The 14,842-nt window shown below is 56.6% G+C and overlaps 1 protein-coding gene across 4 annotated transcripts in view; it reads left to right on the top strand.

The window, feature by feature from the left end:
• The window catches only part of CCNY (cyclin Y), a 138,672-nt gene that overhangs the window by 62,320 nt on the left and 61,510 nt on the right, over nucleotides 1-14,842 (top strand). Inside the window, exon 1 of one of the 4 annotated variants that reach the window (XM_017350697.2) lies at nucleotides 2,623-2,725. The exons of the other annotated variants lie outside the window; for them this stretch is intronic. The gene's annotated coding sequence lies outside the window, so the exon portion shown is untranslated. Of the gene's footprint in view, nucleotides 1-2,622; nucleotides 2,726-14,842 lie in introns of those variants that run through there. 4 annotated transcript variants of the gene reach the window in all.

The following is a 14,842-nucleotide window of genomic DNA, read 5'->3' as shown; positions in this document are numbered from 1 at the left end:
CACGCGTTAGCGGGGCTGGAACGTCAGGCGGTGGGGAGTGAAGCGGGCCGAGGGGTGCAGAAAGGCCACGAGGGCCGGGTCCTGCTTTCCGAGAGCGAGGACTCCTCTTGCTCTTGCTGCCCTCCGTCTCGCCCGCTCTGTGCACCCTGGTGGCGGCAGGGGAGGGAGTGCCCCGGGGCCAGGGAGCTGTTGAGCAGTCGTCAGCCTGAGGCGTGGCACCAGGGAGGTCCCGAGGCCTGGGGATGACCGCGAATGAGCCAGCAGATTATGCGGGGGGTGCTTTGACGAGGGTGTTGGACTGGGACACCGGCTCCGCGATCGGGCAGCTTGTACCTGTCAGGAAGTGTTGGGAAGCCAGCGTGACGCACGCTGTGAATTCTAAGACTGCCTGAGCAGTCGTGGATCTGCAGGTGCCAGTCCGTTTTGGCTCGCGTCTCGTTGGGAACACCCGGAGTGAGTGCCGCCTCCCACCACTGAAGCCTTGTTACGGTGTCAGGCGTTGATCTCGCAGTGATTGGGACAGTGGTCAGAGTTTCTGGAATATTCTCCCCCCCACCATCACTCCTGACCGCCACCCTCTTTCCAGCCCGGGGTATTGAACCGAGCCCAGTGGAATCAGGGCTGGATCGTACTCCTCCCCCGAGCTGTTGTGTTCTGAAGAACTGCTGCAGGGACTAGAGTTGTGGGACTGCGCATACGAGCTGCAGCGGGGCCCCTTTGGAGTCCCTGTTCTCTGCTGGACGCCATGCACCTGTGGACACCCTAGAGCAGAGACCGCTCGTCACACGGTGGGCCCCCAACACCTGTTCTCTGCTGGACACCATGCACCTGTGGAGTCCAGAAGAATGGTGGGCCCCAGACCTCCCCGGCCTGAGCCCCTGACGTGGGGCGGCCCACTGTAGCGCACTCCATCCATTCCTCATCTCTCCGATGGGAGAAACTGTCCGGCCTTCCTCACGAGGTTGGAAAGCCCTGGCAGCATCCCCCGAAGTGAAACTCGAGCTGTGGAGTCTTCTCTCTTCAGCACATAGCAAGGCACAGACGGCGCGCCTGCGAACCAGGAGTCTCCGCAGCGCCGGTTCCGCAGTGTCTGGTTCAGGGAGGAGCGGCAGACATTGAAGCGGCCTGGAAGGGAAGCCGAGGGGAGTGGCCGTGCCGCGGAGGAGCTGGGCTGGGACACGCCCCCTGGCCGCACACTGAGGCCATCCTGGTCTGCGCTCTGGCATGCTGGCCGCGGGCCAGGCCTGTGCGCGTGGTTGGCCCCAGCCCCAGCCCCAGGGGGCTCTCAGTGTCGGTGTGTGAAGGCACTTTGTTCGGGAAGTAGCTCCGTGGCTCTGGGCACGCTGTGCCACGTCCAGTGGGGCCCTGGGAGGCCTATCCATTTCTCCCCTGGGCCCACACCCGTGCTGTCTCAGGAAGCTGCTGCCACTGCTCCGGTCTCGTGTGACGGACGAGTTCCGGCCCCGCTCAGCCGAGGGCCGTGGTGCTAGGAACTCTGGTTAATGTGCAGCGTCAGGCCCCGGGGCTGTGTTCCCACAGGACGGGTTGAGGGTGTCTGTGTGTCACGTGTCGATGGCAGCAAGATCGTGGTGGCAGAGAACTAGAGAACTGGCATGTGGCAGCTGTGGCCGAGAGTCGGTGGTGGCTGTGGCTGATCTGGGTACCCGCATCTTTCATTACTGTAATGTGATGACATCAAGTCAGACACACACACATGGGAATTGAATTTTTTTGAAGACTGATTTATTTGAAAGGCAGAGTTACAGAGGCAGAGGTATATATAGAGAGAAAGATCTTCCATTCCCTGGCTCACTCCCCAAATGGCTGCAACGCCTGGAGCTGGGCCCATCTGAAGCCAGGAGCTTCTTCTGGGTCTCCTACACCTGTACAGGAGAGAGGCCTTGGGCCATCTTCCACTGCTTCCCCAGGCCATAGGAGAGAGCTGGATCGGAAGTGGAGCAGCCGGAACTCAAACCAGCACCCATATGGGATGCCGGCACTGCAGGTGGTGGCTTTACCCGCTGTGCCACAGCACAGGTCCTGGAATGTAAATTTTTTTAAAAAAGATTTATTTATGTATTTGAAAGGCAGAGTTACAGAAAAACAGGGAGAGACAGTCCTTCCATCTACTGGTTCACTCGCCAGATGGCCGCAACAGCCGGAGCTGGGCCAGATCAAAACCAGGGGCCAGAGCTTCCTCCTGGTCTCCCACGTGGGTGCAGGGGCCCAAGCACGCACACTGTTCCTGCTGCCTTCCCAGGTGCACGAGCAGGGAGCACTGGATCCTGAATTGGTGCTCACATGGGATGTGGGCGTCATAGGCAGTAGCTGAACCTGCTGCTGCTTAGCGAGCACAGGCCCCGGGAATCTAAATACAGGCAGAGCAGATGAAACCTGTAGTTCCGAGTGTGTCCTTTCAGTGCCACACGGCGTTCAGTTACATGGTTACGCTGCGTTTCATTGAGCTTTCTCCTACTTTTTCTCCCCTCATCTCTCATTCATAGAAGTATCGATGCCATGAACGTTTCACACTTGTCTCTGGAGGGTGTCACAGTGGTGGCTTAACCTGCTGCCCCACACAGAGCCTTGCCTTGGCTCCCGAGTGACAGCCGGTGGTCCCTACTTCAGGTGTTTCCTCCTGTTTGGACAAAACATAGCCGATGACGTCTGGAGCCCCGCCGAGCCGCTGGTGTGCCGTGGTGTTCAGAGGGCTGCCTGCTTGATTGTAAGTTAATACATCCTGGACTTGTGTCGGGGGAGAAAATCTAGACCGATGCTGACAGTACACATAGCAGACGCGTCCCCGGCCCCTCCTCTGGTTCATGGAAGCTGATGAACAAAGGAAAACACTGGAATTTTAGCTTTAAATTTATTTGAAATCAACATCAACTTTGTATTCATCCTATACAGATACTACCGTGGACTGGTGAGATGTGGTTAACCGTATGTAGATTACCTTATGTGATTCCCGCTGTATGTGAGGGTTAATACTACTCGTGGCATTTTTGCAGGAATACCGGGACACTGGTCCCTAACCTGAGCGCCCTTTCTTTTCCTCCTGCTCTCCGGTCTGCAGTGTTCCTCCACCAGCATCCGCCCGGGCCCCTCCTGACAGCCCCCGCCCCAGATGCTTTAGATTCTTCGTAAATGAGATCATGCAGCCTTTGTGCTTGGCTTGTTTCAGTGAACACGCTGTCCTCCAGGTCCATTGCTTTAAAAAAAAATAGCTGGAAAGTGTCCCATTGTGCCTGTGCGCCACGCTTCGCTTCCTTTGTCCGTTCCGCAGTGGTGGACGCCGGGTGAGCCCAGCCCTTGGCTGTTTGAACCGTGCTGCGGACGTGGAGGTTCACTGACTCCACTTCCTCTGGCTGTGTACCCAGCAGTGCCATAGCTGGCTCACGCGCTGGTTCTGTTTCAGCGTTTTGAGGACTCTCCGTGCTGTTGTGTGTGTGCAGGCGGTTCCCTCTTCTCCACATCCTCACCAACATGGTGAATTTTCTCTGGGACAACAGCCATGCTAGGTGGAGTGGAGTGATACAGCGCTTTCGGTGTTCATTTCTCTGGTGGTAAGCATTGTTCCAGAAACCCGTTGGCTGAGGTCGGCATTGTGGCCTAAGCGGGTTAAGCCACTGCCTGCCATGCTGGCATCCCGTAAGGGCGTGGGTTAGGGCTCCAGCTGCTCCACTTCCAATGCAGCTCCCTGCTAATGCGCCTGGGAAAGCAGTGGAAGATGGACCAAGTGCTTGGGCCCCTGCACCCATGGGGGAGACCTGGAGGAAGCTCCTGGCTCCTGGCTTCAGTCTGGCCTTGGCTCTGGCTGTTGTGGCCACTGGGGGAGTGAACCAGGGGATGGAAGACCTCTTTTTGCCACCCCCCCCCCTTCTTTCTGTAACTCTTTCAACTTTTTTGTTTAGGTTGACTTTCTGTATGTCTTCCCCTTGAAAAACATCATGTTCAAGTCCTTTTCTCATTTTTAAATTGATTTAGTTGTTTTCTTGCTATTTGATTGTTTTTTTTAAAAAATGACTGCTAGCGATACATTTCTTTTCCTTCTCAGGATTTTGGTTAATTTCCGTCTTTGTGTACTAAATGGGTTGTAGGAGCTCTAGTAAGCAAATGTAACAAGAGTGGGCATTCAGCACAGGGGTTCAGATGCTGCTCACAAGACCTGTACCCCGTACTAGAGTGCCCGGGTCTCAGCCCCAGCTCTGTTCCACACTAGGTCCTGCACCCATACTGGGCTGCCCAGGTCCCAGCCCCGCTCTGTTCCACACTTGGTCCTGCCCCCATACTGGGCTGCCCGGGTCCCAGCCCCGGCTCTGTTCCACACTTGGTCCTGCCTGCATACTGGGCTGCCCGGGTCCCAGCCCCGGCTCTGTTCCACACTTGGTCCTGCCCCCGTACTGGGCTGCCCGGGTCCCAGCCCTGGCTCTGTTCCGGGTCCAGCTCCTGCGTTACGCTCTTAGTGACTAAGAAGCGTGCATATGCTTGTTTCTCATGCCTTCTAGTTTGAAGTCTGACATGGATGTCACTAGGCTGGAATCAAGGCCTGGAGGAGCATTCCTCGTGGAGGCCCTGTGGGAACTCCTGGCCTCTCTCCTCGGCTCCTGACCGCCTCCCGTCTTTGAGATCAGCACCTGGCTTCTAGGGTCTGCTTCTGTCCTCACCTCTCTCTCTCCTTCCGTCTCCATCTCCTGCTTGTGAGTGGATCACACTTAAAAGAGAATCCATGTAATCCAGGGTAATCTATTTAAAGCAACTGTGATGCCGTCTGCAACCTCCATTCCCCTTTGCCGTGTAAGATAACCTACCTCCAGCTCCAGGGGCAGAGGACTGGGACGTCTGTGGGGCTGTTAACCTGCACATCTAGTACCCTGATCCTTATCAAGTCGTCTTTCCGGTATTTCACTACTGCTGAATCCAGGGCAGACAGCAGCAGGTGCGTGCACGTGGGGTGATAGTGTTGCCAAGGGCAATGGCGCTGTGGTGTAGTGGGTTAAGCTACCACCCACAGGGCATTGGTTCATGTCCTGGCTGCTCCACTTCCCCTCCAGCTCCCTCCTGATGTGGCTGGGAAAAGCAGTGAGGGTGGTGCCAGTGCTTGGGCTCCTGCCACCCATGTGGGAGACCTGGAAGAAGCACTTGGCTCCTGGCTTTGGCCTGGCCCGGCCCTGGCCATTGTGGCCACCTGGGGAGTAAACCAGTGGATGGGAGATCTCTCTCACTTTGTCTCTCTGTCTCCCTCTCCCTCTCCTCCTCCCCTCTCTGTGTAAGTCCTTCAAATCAATCAATCAGTAAGTCTTTTAAAAAGTGTTGCCAAACCGGACAAAATCTTTCAGCCCCTTGACTTACTGATAAACACACTAAGAACTAAGCATTGTGACTTTCATAGCGAACGTGGTGAGAAACTCACAACCCTTTTATCTCTTGACTTCTGTAGAGCCATTCATGGCCAGGCTCAGATCTTCGGTGCTTGGAAGGAAAACCCGTGTGTCCGTAAGAAAGCTTCATTGTTGCCTCTCTCTTAAGGCATGTCCGCTGCTGGTCACGAGTGCACAGCAGCAGGGCAAAGTCAGTCTTGTGTCCAGACTCCGTTCCCCTGTGAACAGGCTGCCGCAGAGTCCCGGGTCAGCTCAGCATTTAGTCAGGGGGAAGACAGCCATGCACTGGCTTTCTTGGAAGGGCTGTGCTCGTAAAACGTGGGCGCCGTCAGGTTATATTGGCATAAGATGCAGCGTGTGGGTTCTACCAGCACGGCAGCGTGGCGTGACCCTGCTTTGAGCGTGTGCACCATCCCTGTCAATCACTCTTGGCTCTAGCTAAATGCCGCCCTTCACTGATTGAAGGTGGGGGTACACCCAGGCTGGAGCCGCACGCCAGAACCGTTGCCCGGGATAGCCCATGCGCAGCGGGTGGTGTTCCCACTCTACGAGCAGGAACGCTGAGAGACTCCCGTTCCTTGCATGATTGACACACGTTCAGGGGCTTTCCAAATAGTTATCTGTTGCATTTGTTTTGTTACTTGATCTTTGTTTTTTCAAACAGTGAAACTGGTTCTAAAGAGCACAACGGATTGCCTTCAGTTTTTGGTTAAATGTTGACAGCTTTGAGGACGTGTCTGCAGATTCGGTTTTGGTGTGAGCCAATGACTGACAGCTCTCAGTCTCTAGGAGGGCTTCCTTCCCTCTGGTCCACTGCAGAGCGTCTGGGAATCTCTGGGCCCTCACGGCTCAGTCTCATTCCCCTCTGCACTGTGACACGTGCACAGGGTGGGCCTCAGCCAGCTTTGGTGCGGGAAATGTCTCACCCGTGCACGCAAGAGGTGGGCTCTGAAAGTGGAGCTTTATGGCCAGGCTCGCAAGATTGGGAGTCTGATGACAGGCACACACAGAGCAGACAATGTGTATCCCAGCACAGAAGACCCTCCCCCGGTTCCTCATCGGCTGAATACTAAGAGGAGCAGGTGCAGACAGTGGGTATCCCAGCCCAGAAGTCCCTCCCCGGTTCCTCATTGGCTGAGCACTAAGAGGAGCAGGTGCAGACAGTGGGTATCCCAGCCCAGAAGTCCCTCCCCGGTTCCTCATTGGCTGAGCACTAAGAGGAGCAGGTGCAGACAGTGGGTATCCCAGCATGGAAGTCCCTCCCCCGGTTCCTCATTGGCTGAGCATTACAGGATGAGCAGTCTTCCTGGACGTTGCCTAGGTCACACAGTCACTCTCCTACTTCTTCTGTAGGTTGATTTCCTCTTGTGAATTGGCTGCTCCCTAACATCCTGTTTACCTGGTATTTTTTTAAAGATTTATTTATTTATTTGAAAGAGTTACACAGAGAGAGAAGGAGAGGCAGAGAGAGAGAGAGAGAGAGAGAGAGGAGTCTTCCATCCGCTGGTTCACTCTCCCATTGGCCATAGTGGCCGGCGTTGTGCTGATCTGAAGCCAGGAGCCAGGAGCTTCCTCCAGGTCTCCCACGTGGGAGACAGGGGCCCAAGGACTTGGGCCATCCTCCACTGCTTTCCCAGGCCACAGCAGAGAGCTGGGTCAGAAGTGGAGCAGCCAGGACTCGAACCGGGGTCCCTATGGGATGCCAGCACTGCAGGCAGCAGCTTTATCCGCTACGCCACAGCGCCGACCCCTGCCTAGTATTTTTGCTACACCTGCAAGTCAGCTAACAGGGATTTTCCTTGCTGTGCTGTAAATGGGCCACCAGAGCTGTTCTTACGTTTGGTATCCCCCAGCTCAGCTTGGTGTTACTCCTGCCAGATACCTCTCATCTGCCACATCCTTTGTGTAGCAATATGGCCGCTTTCAAACTGTTGCTTAGTTTTGAAAGTACCGGAAGGCCTGTATCCAAAACCATTTTACATATAGTTTGTTTATTAGAGAGAGAAAAAGAGATGCCTGTCTACAGGTTCACTCCCTCAATGCCTGCGATAGGCAGGACCTGGCCAGCTTGGAGCCTGGAGCTAGGGGCTCCCTCTGGGTCTCCCGTGAGGGCGGCAAGGACCTGAGTAGGTGATCCCTCACCTGCTGCCTCCTGGGGTGTGCATTAGCAGGGAGCTGGAGTTGGGAGTGCAGCTGGGGCTTGAACCCAGGTGCTCAGACATGGGGCCCTGGGGCGCCTGCCTGGATCTGTAACTGATAGGCCAAACACTGCCCTGGTGTTTCCTTTGGTCCTGCGTCATGGGAACCCTGTCCTAATAATTGAGATTTAGATTATTTAACAAAGTATTCCTGTGACTGCACTTGGACAGCTGCGTGTGGGAAAGAGGAGGCAGTGGTCTAGGCTGAGGTATAGGACGGCAGGCGGCTCTCACACAGACCTTGGTGGTCACGCTTTCTGTGTCTCGTGTGTGACAGCCCCCAGGTGTGCTGCCCCAGGACCCTCTGCTGCTGCACACCGGGGCCCTCTGGTGTCACGGCTCCCTGCACACCTGTTCACCGCTGGTCCCCACCGGGGCCTTCCTCTCTGCAGGGGAGCAGGGCTGTGTGCCCGGGTGTCTGCCCACTCAGGCCGACCCATGCCGGTGACCCCTTTCCTCTCCCTGGGGGCCCAGTGAGCTTCATTTGGGTCTCCCACGTGGGTGCAGGCGTCCAAGGACTTGGGCCGTCCTCCTGTGTCTTTCCAGGGGCAGGGAGCTGGATCAGAAGTGGCGCTCACAGGGGATGCTCACAGGGGATGTCATTTGATGCGTGAATTCTGTTTTCCTTTTGAGAGGAGGCGCTGGAGACGTGTGCTCTGTGGATCGCTACAGCCTGAACGGGGGGTGGCATCCTTGGAAGGAGGCAGGGCGGAGATGGCCCTGGCCGTGCCTCAGCTCTGCGGGCGTCTGCAGTCTGCTCTAGTGGGATTTTATGCTGGGTGCCACGTGCCTAGACTCCTGGCCCCCACCTGCCTGCAGGCTGCTTCCTTCCCAGGTCTCCTGAGAGTAGAGGCCTGGGTGAGCGCCGAGGTGTGCGTAGAGGTGACGCCTCTGCCGGGAGGGGAGGCCGTGTGTTGTGCCTGGCGGCGGTGGTCTGCTTGTCTGTCTCTGGACGTCGCCGCTGCCTGGGACCTGCTGCCGTACCCTGGGCCCAGAGAGGGCCACAGAGCCTGTCTCCCTTCCCGCTCAGCCGTCCCTGCCTTAGATGACCACCTGCCAGTCTTCCTGGGACAGCGGCGCTGAAGTCGGCTTCGCTGGGACAGGGTGAACGGTAACTTTCTCACCAGTACGTGTTTGGGAGGTGCGGAGGGGAGAATGGCAAACTGGAGGCACAGGCCTCTTCCCTCTTCCCTCTGAGACACTCTCCGTCCCCGTGAGCAGGAGCAGCCTGTGTGGCATCCCTGGCTGAGGGACCTGTGTCGTCAGAAGAGTGGCGCATGCTGACGGGGAAGGCAGGGGCCGGGGTTGCAGGTAGCCGGTTAAGTGGCCACCTGCAGTGTCGGCATCCCAAGCGGGCACCAGTTCGTGTCCTGGCTGCGCTACCTCCGATGCAGCTCCCTGCTAATGGCCTGGGAAAGGCAGCAGAGGATGGCCCGAGTGCTTGGGCCCCTGCACCCATGTGGGAGACCTGGAGGGACCTCCTGGCTCCTGGCTTAGGCCTGGCCCACTCCTGGCCATTGCAGCCATCTGGGGATGGAAGATGCGCGCGCGCGCTCTCTCTCGCTCGCTCGCTCTCTCTCGCGTGCTCTCTCTCTTTCTCTAGATCTTTTGAAAAATAACAAAGTAAATTCTAAAAATTGGGAAGGCAGAAGCGTGGATGGGAAATCGATTCGGGCTGACCATGTCCTTGCCCCATTCTCGGCTCCGGTCACACTCTTCCCCCGCTGTCCTGCTCACTTCTAACTCTCTCCTGATAGTGAAGGAAAACAGACATAAACAGGTGTCTGGTGTTGCCCGACACGGAGCTGAAGGCAGAGGTACATGCGGTCCCTGTGGTCCGTGTGACAGCTTGGTGCTGCAGAGAAAGCGACTGCTTGGAGAAGGCCGTGCTCCCCCAGGGGCTGCCAGGCACCTGGCTGGGAGTCTGGGCTGTGCCACCTTGCAGCTAGCTGCCTCGAGGGGCCAGCCTGCGCCTGTGTCTCATCTGTCGAGCCGACCCTGTCCTCTTGTTGCCACACACCAGTGAGCCCTCGCCTGGGAGAGGCCCGGGCACTGACCCCGGCCTGCTGCCACTGCAGCTGCCGTCCGGGTATCGGGACCTGGCAGGGGCACGCAGTGCAGCTGGGAGGTAACAGCTGTGCACAGGGAGAAGGCTGGCGTCTTGTTCTAAGGGGGCCTGGCCAGCGCAACAAGAAGTCAGGGAACAGAGCCCAGGACAGAAAAACGTAATTCTAACATAAAAAAAGGTGTCTGAACTCTGACTGTGAGTTACAGGTGCTCCCCAGGCAAGAATGGTATAGCCTAGGAAACGCTATGAAGGGCCCATGCCAAAATAAAGTAAATAAATAAATATTTCTCCATGCCACAGACCGAGGAGAGGCACCTGCTGGTATGTGACAAACTTGCCTTTGATTACTGGATGCAACTTGGGTGCTGCAGAAAGCAAAGGGAGAAACAACACCCAGCACCGTCCTGTTAACGAAGAAGGAAGGACTTGTAGACAGAGCGGGAGGAGCTCTGCTCTTTTGAAAAAAGAGTTGTGGGGGCCAGGAGGGAGAGAGAGATTTTGACGAAACTGGGCGTGTCCTATGGGAAGAGACCCGGCTGTTTGCAGGGGCCCTGACAGAATGGAGGTGCCCTGGAGTGGTAGAGGGAGCCTGGCTTGCTGAGTCTTGGACCACGTAGGAGTGACACGGTCACTGCCCTCAAGCGTTTGATGTCTGACCTGTGGGTAAAGCAGCCCGTGACTGACAAATGGTGGGGTGTAAGCTTAGCATCACCAGTATTCCTGTGGGCTGGTGCTGTGGCGTGGGAGGAAACCGCCACCTGTGCCGCTGGCGTCTCATCTGGACGCGAGATTGGCTTCCAGCTGCTCTGCTTTCCATCCAGCTCCCTGCTGTGGCCTGGGAGGGCAGCGGAGGATGGCCCCAGTGCTTGGCCCCTGCACCCCATGGGAGACCAGGAGAAGCACCTGGCTTCGGCTCAGTCCAGCCCTGGCTGTTGCAGACATCTGGGGAGTGAAGCAGCAGAGGGAAGGCCTTGCTAGCTCACTATCTCTCTTCTTGACTTTCAAATAAATAAGTAAATAAATCTTTGACTGCTAACCCTTTTAGCATGGTGCAGTAGAATTCCTTCAAAGCAGTGAGTGTGATGATAACTGGTGCATCGAGGTGAGAATTGAGGCCTGTCGTCAGGAACGAGCTGGAAGCCCTTGACGGCTTTGCCCTGTGACAAAACCAGTATCTCAGTGGCACCTCTTTCTTTCCTGCCTTTGCGGCAGACTGCAGGCTGCACGTGAGCTGTAGCACACTCGGGACCCAGGCGGGAGGCGCAGCAGCTGTTGGGTCTGGGGCCTGCTGTTCTCCCGGGAGACGGCGGGGGTGCAGGAGGGTCTGAGCCTGACCACGTGGTCCTGTCTGTCCGTAGCTTCTGTAGGGAGTGGAAGGATGTCACGTGTGCCTCCATCCCGTCGGCCAAGGACTCTGTCTGGCTAGGCTCAATGAGTGGAGACATGAGCTTTCGTACCCGTGCCGGGCATGGCCTGTGACAGGGTGGGAGCTGCAGCTGCAGCACAGAGGGGTCATCTGGTCCACCCCAGCCAGCGAGTCCGTGGACTTCACTCGCACTGCTGGCCTGTGGATACCCAGGCATTATGCTGAGGCATGGAGGATTCAGACATCAGTGGGAACAGTCCCGTGAGGAGCTCCGTCTAGAACGGCAGACGGAGCTGTTACCAAGTAAAACCCAGCCCAGCCTGATGAGAACAGAAATCGTGTTCCTGAGCGCAGGGCAGAGGGGATGGGGGGGTGTTCCCGGGAACGGGGCATCTGGCCTGCAGACGGAATGCGGCGGATGGGGGCAGCACACACAGTCAGGGGACGGAACAGCCGACGCGGGATGCGATCGTGTGCAGGGCAGGTCCTGTCCTGGCTGGGCCCGGCCAGTGACGGTGCCACAGCTCATGACAGACGTTAAGAGGATAACCGAGGAGTGTATGAAGGCATGTGGTGCCAGTGTGGGAGGAGCTCCTTGCTGTTTCTGTCTCCTTCCCCTTTTCTGTCCTGGAAAGAGCCGCTGTGCATGGTACGCTCGCTCGGCAGCGGGTTTTCCAAGGGGAGGAGATAGTTGTACTTGAGCAGGTTGTGACATGGAGAATGCTGTGGTGGCCGGTGTCCCGGCACACGACCCGGAAGTGCGCGATGCCTGGGGCGTTCACGAGCTGGCATTTGGGTAATGGGGCATCCTTTTGGTGGGGAAGACACTGGAGTCTCATTTTTGGGAGGGGTCCTGGATTTGGAGAAGCACCGTGCCCTGTGGCTTCCCAGTTACCCTTTGCGGGGCCGGGTCAGGCTTCCCTGAGAAGGTGGTGTGAAGGGGCCAGGCAGTGGAGCAGGGCCCCTCTGGCCTCTGACCTTCGTTTCTACGTAAAACTGCGTGGCAGTGGCTTGCCTGCACTTGGCTGGCTTCACACATGAACGGGTTTTCACAGGTGAGCGGGCGGGAAGGAGGGCCCTGCCCTGCCCTGGCCGTGTGTGGCCCAGGGGCAAAGCAGACTGCGGAAGGAGAGGTAGAAGTGGAGACACCAGCCCGGGGCCGTCAGGGTGGCTGATCCTGGCGTTCACAGCCCAGCCGAGTCTTCTGTTTACTGCGACCCAAGTTTACTTTTTTGTATTTTTGAGACTGTTGTAGGCATTTAGGGAATGAACCAAGTGGAAGATTTTTCTCTCTCTCTTTCTCTCACTCTCTCTCTGCCTTTCAAATAAAAAAAAAAAAGTTTAAAAAGTCGTTAAGCACGGTTGTGTGAGGAGGGTGTTGTCCGGGAGTTGACATGGATCTGGGCGGCAGCAGGGGAGGCTGTGTGTGGGACTCCAGGGAGCGCTGCGTCGCGGCGGTGGGGCCAGGAAGGGCTGAGTTGTGTCAGACTTTCCGTCTTTGTGTTTCTGCACTGTGGAGGGTTTTAAAGGTGCTAAATTACAGGCTGAGGGGATGATTAGATAATTTGGAGATGACCCAACAGCAGCTCATCCCCAGTCCCATAGATTCAGCCTGACTGCTTTGTCTCAGAACCCTGCCTTTATGCACATTTGCGTACACAAGGTGCTTCAGAAAGCTCCTGGAAAACAGAGTCAAAGATTGATTTTGATGCGGACATTTTTGAAGTCCTGCGTAGTTTTTCCATAGTTTGTATTTCCGTAAGCGTTTTGAGGTTCCCGCGTCTGTGTGTGTGTAAACGTGCGGTAGTTTGGGTTGTGACACTTTGAGGTCTCCGTATAGCGGGAGGGCTTCATTCTGCTGAAATAGCCCCACGTAAATTTCCACGGCTGTGCCGTTACTAAGCAGTTTAAAGTGCACTCCTTTCCTCCGCATTGCTGGTTTATTTTCCTTAGTTTCCCTGTGTGAACGGACTTGACTCTGGTTTTTGATTTTCTGTCCTTCATTCAGGTCCTATGCCTGTGCTTGCCTGGGTTTCCTGTGGCTGCCTCTCTTACAGATGAACTAGCAGAAGCGCCGTCACACATAGACTCCAGAGAGTTTCACTGAGCCCCTTCGCTGCCCGCGGGAGGCGGCATTGTGCTGCAGCCTGTGCGTGTGCGTGTACGTGGAGGTGTGAGCCGCCTGGGCCCCGGCTTGCCAAGAACGTCTGACTCCCGCCGCAGCCGGCCGTGGCGTGCAGGGAGGGTGGGAGCTGGCTCCTGTGGCCCTGGGGGCGCAGTGGCAGCTCCGGGGAGGGGTCCTCCCTGATGTCCCCGTCTGTTCTCACGAGGGTGTGCACTAGCTCTGCAGAGCCTGTGTCGGTCACTTGCGCAGGTAGCTTTTTGGTGACTTTACAAGCAACTCTCCTTGCAGACCTTCAATCTGAGGCTCAAAAAGGGCGAGAGTGGCTGGAGTGGGGTCCACTGATGGGGCTCTGGAGAGCGGAGCCTGGGACCCCGGGGCTGCCTGCCCAGTTGCCGACGACGAAGTCCTGGTAAAAACTGCGCACTGGGTGTGAAGTGAACATTGTTAACAAGCTCTGAGTGCCAGGGCAGGTGCTTCCTTGTGGCCGTTCTCGTCCAGCCTAACTAACTCCTCTCTCAGGGTCTCGGTGGGCATCAGTCAGGATTCTTTTTCCAAGATCGGATTTGAAAAATCCAACTCTGAAAAAAAAAAAAAAGTATCGGGCCGGCGCCGCGGCTCACTAGGCTAATCCTCCGCCTAGCGGCGCCGGCACCCGGAGTTCTAGTCCCGGTCGGGGCGCCGGATTCTGTCCCGGTTGCCCCTCTTCCAGGCCAGCTCTCTGCTGTGGCCAGGGAGTGCAGTGGAGGATGGCCCAAGTGCTTGGGCCCTGCACCCCATGGGAGACCAGGAGAAGCACCTGGCTCCTGCCTTCGGATCAACGCGATGTGCTGGCCACAGCGTGCCGGCCGCGGTCGCCATTGGAGGGTGAACCAGTGGCAAAAAGGAAGACCTTTCTCTCTGTCTCTCTCTCTCACTGTCCACTCTGCCTGTCAAAAAAAAAAAAAAAAAAAAAAAAACAAAAAAAAAACCAGTGTCATTGTTTACTAAATCAGAAGCACTCCCTGGAGCATTTTAAGCCAGGTCTGGTTGAGTCACTGCCAAGTGTCACTTGCATATTTCAGTGTATTTCCTAATACGCAGTCAGCTGAATCGATAGGGCTGGCTCCCCTCTGAGCTTGGCCCTGTGCCCCGCGCCAGTGCCTGCTTCTCTTTGCGCTGGACCTCGGGTGCAGAGCCAGCTTCCGAAGACCTTGCCGAGGACAAGGGGACCTGCCAGCCGGCTAGCAGGCGACGCCGGAGAGGCCCCCTCGACTTCTGTCCCTGGCTGCCTTTTTCTAAGGCCAGGGCTAGCAGAGGAGGACATGGCTTCTGTGGTGTGGCTTTCATGGACGCTTTGCTACTCTTCCCTTTCTGGGAGTTGCCCTCTTCACCCCCTAGGGCAGTTCAAAGGCAGTTTATCGTGGTCTCTCCCTTCATGGTCCTTGCTGAGCTGGGTGCAGTGTACTGTACCAGCGCCTTCCAGACTGGGATTGAGTCGTAGCTCCCTGCTTCCTGTGGGTGCGCACCAGGGGTGATGGCTCACGAGGTCGGGTCCCTGGGTTGGGTTCAGGGCTCCTGGCCTCCGGCTGGCCCAGCCCCCAGTTGTTGGGGGGCATCTGGGGAGAGAATCAGTAGGTGGAAGATGTCTTTCAAATACGAATGAAAGTAAATGAAAAATTTCAAAACGGCTTGTGTTTTTCTTATATTTTAAAAAGTGGAGGACTG

Source organism: Oryctolagus cuniculus, chromosome 13 (genome assembly GCF_964237555.1).
Source record: "Oryctolagus cuniculus chromosome 13, mOryCun1.1, whole genome shotgun sequence".
Lineage (NCBI taxonomy): Eukaryota > Metazoa > Chordata > Mammalia > Lagomorpha > Leporidae > Oryctolagus > Oryctolagus cuniculus.
The sequence above is the reverse complement of the archived record's forward strand: the minus strand, read 5'-3'. Positions and strand labels throughout refer to the sequence as shown.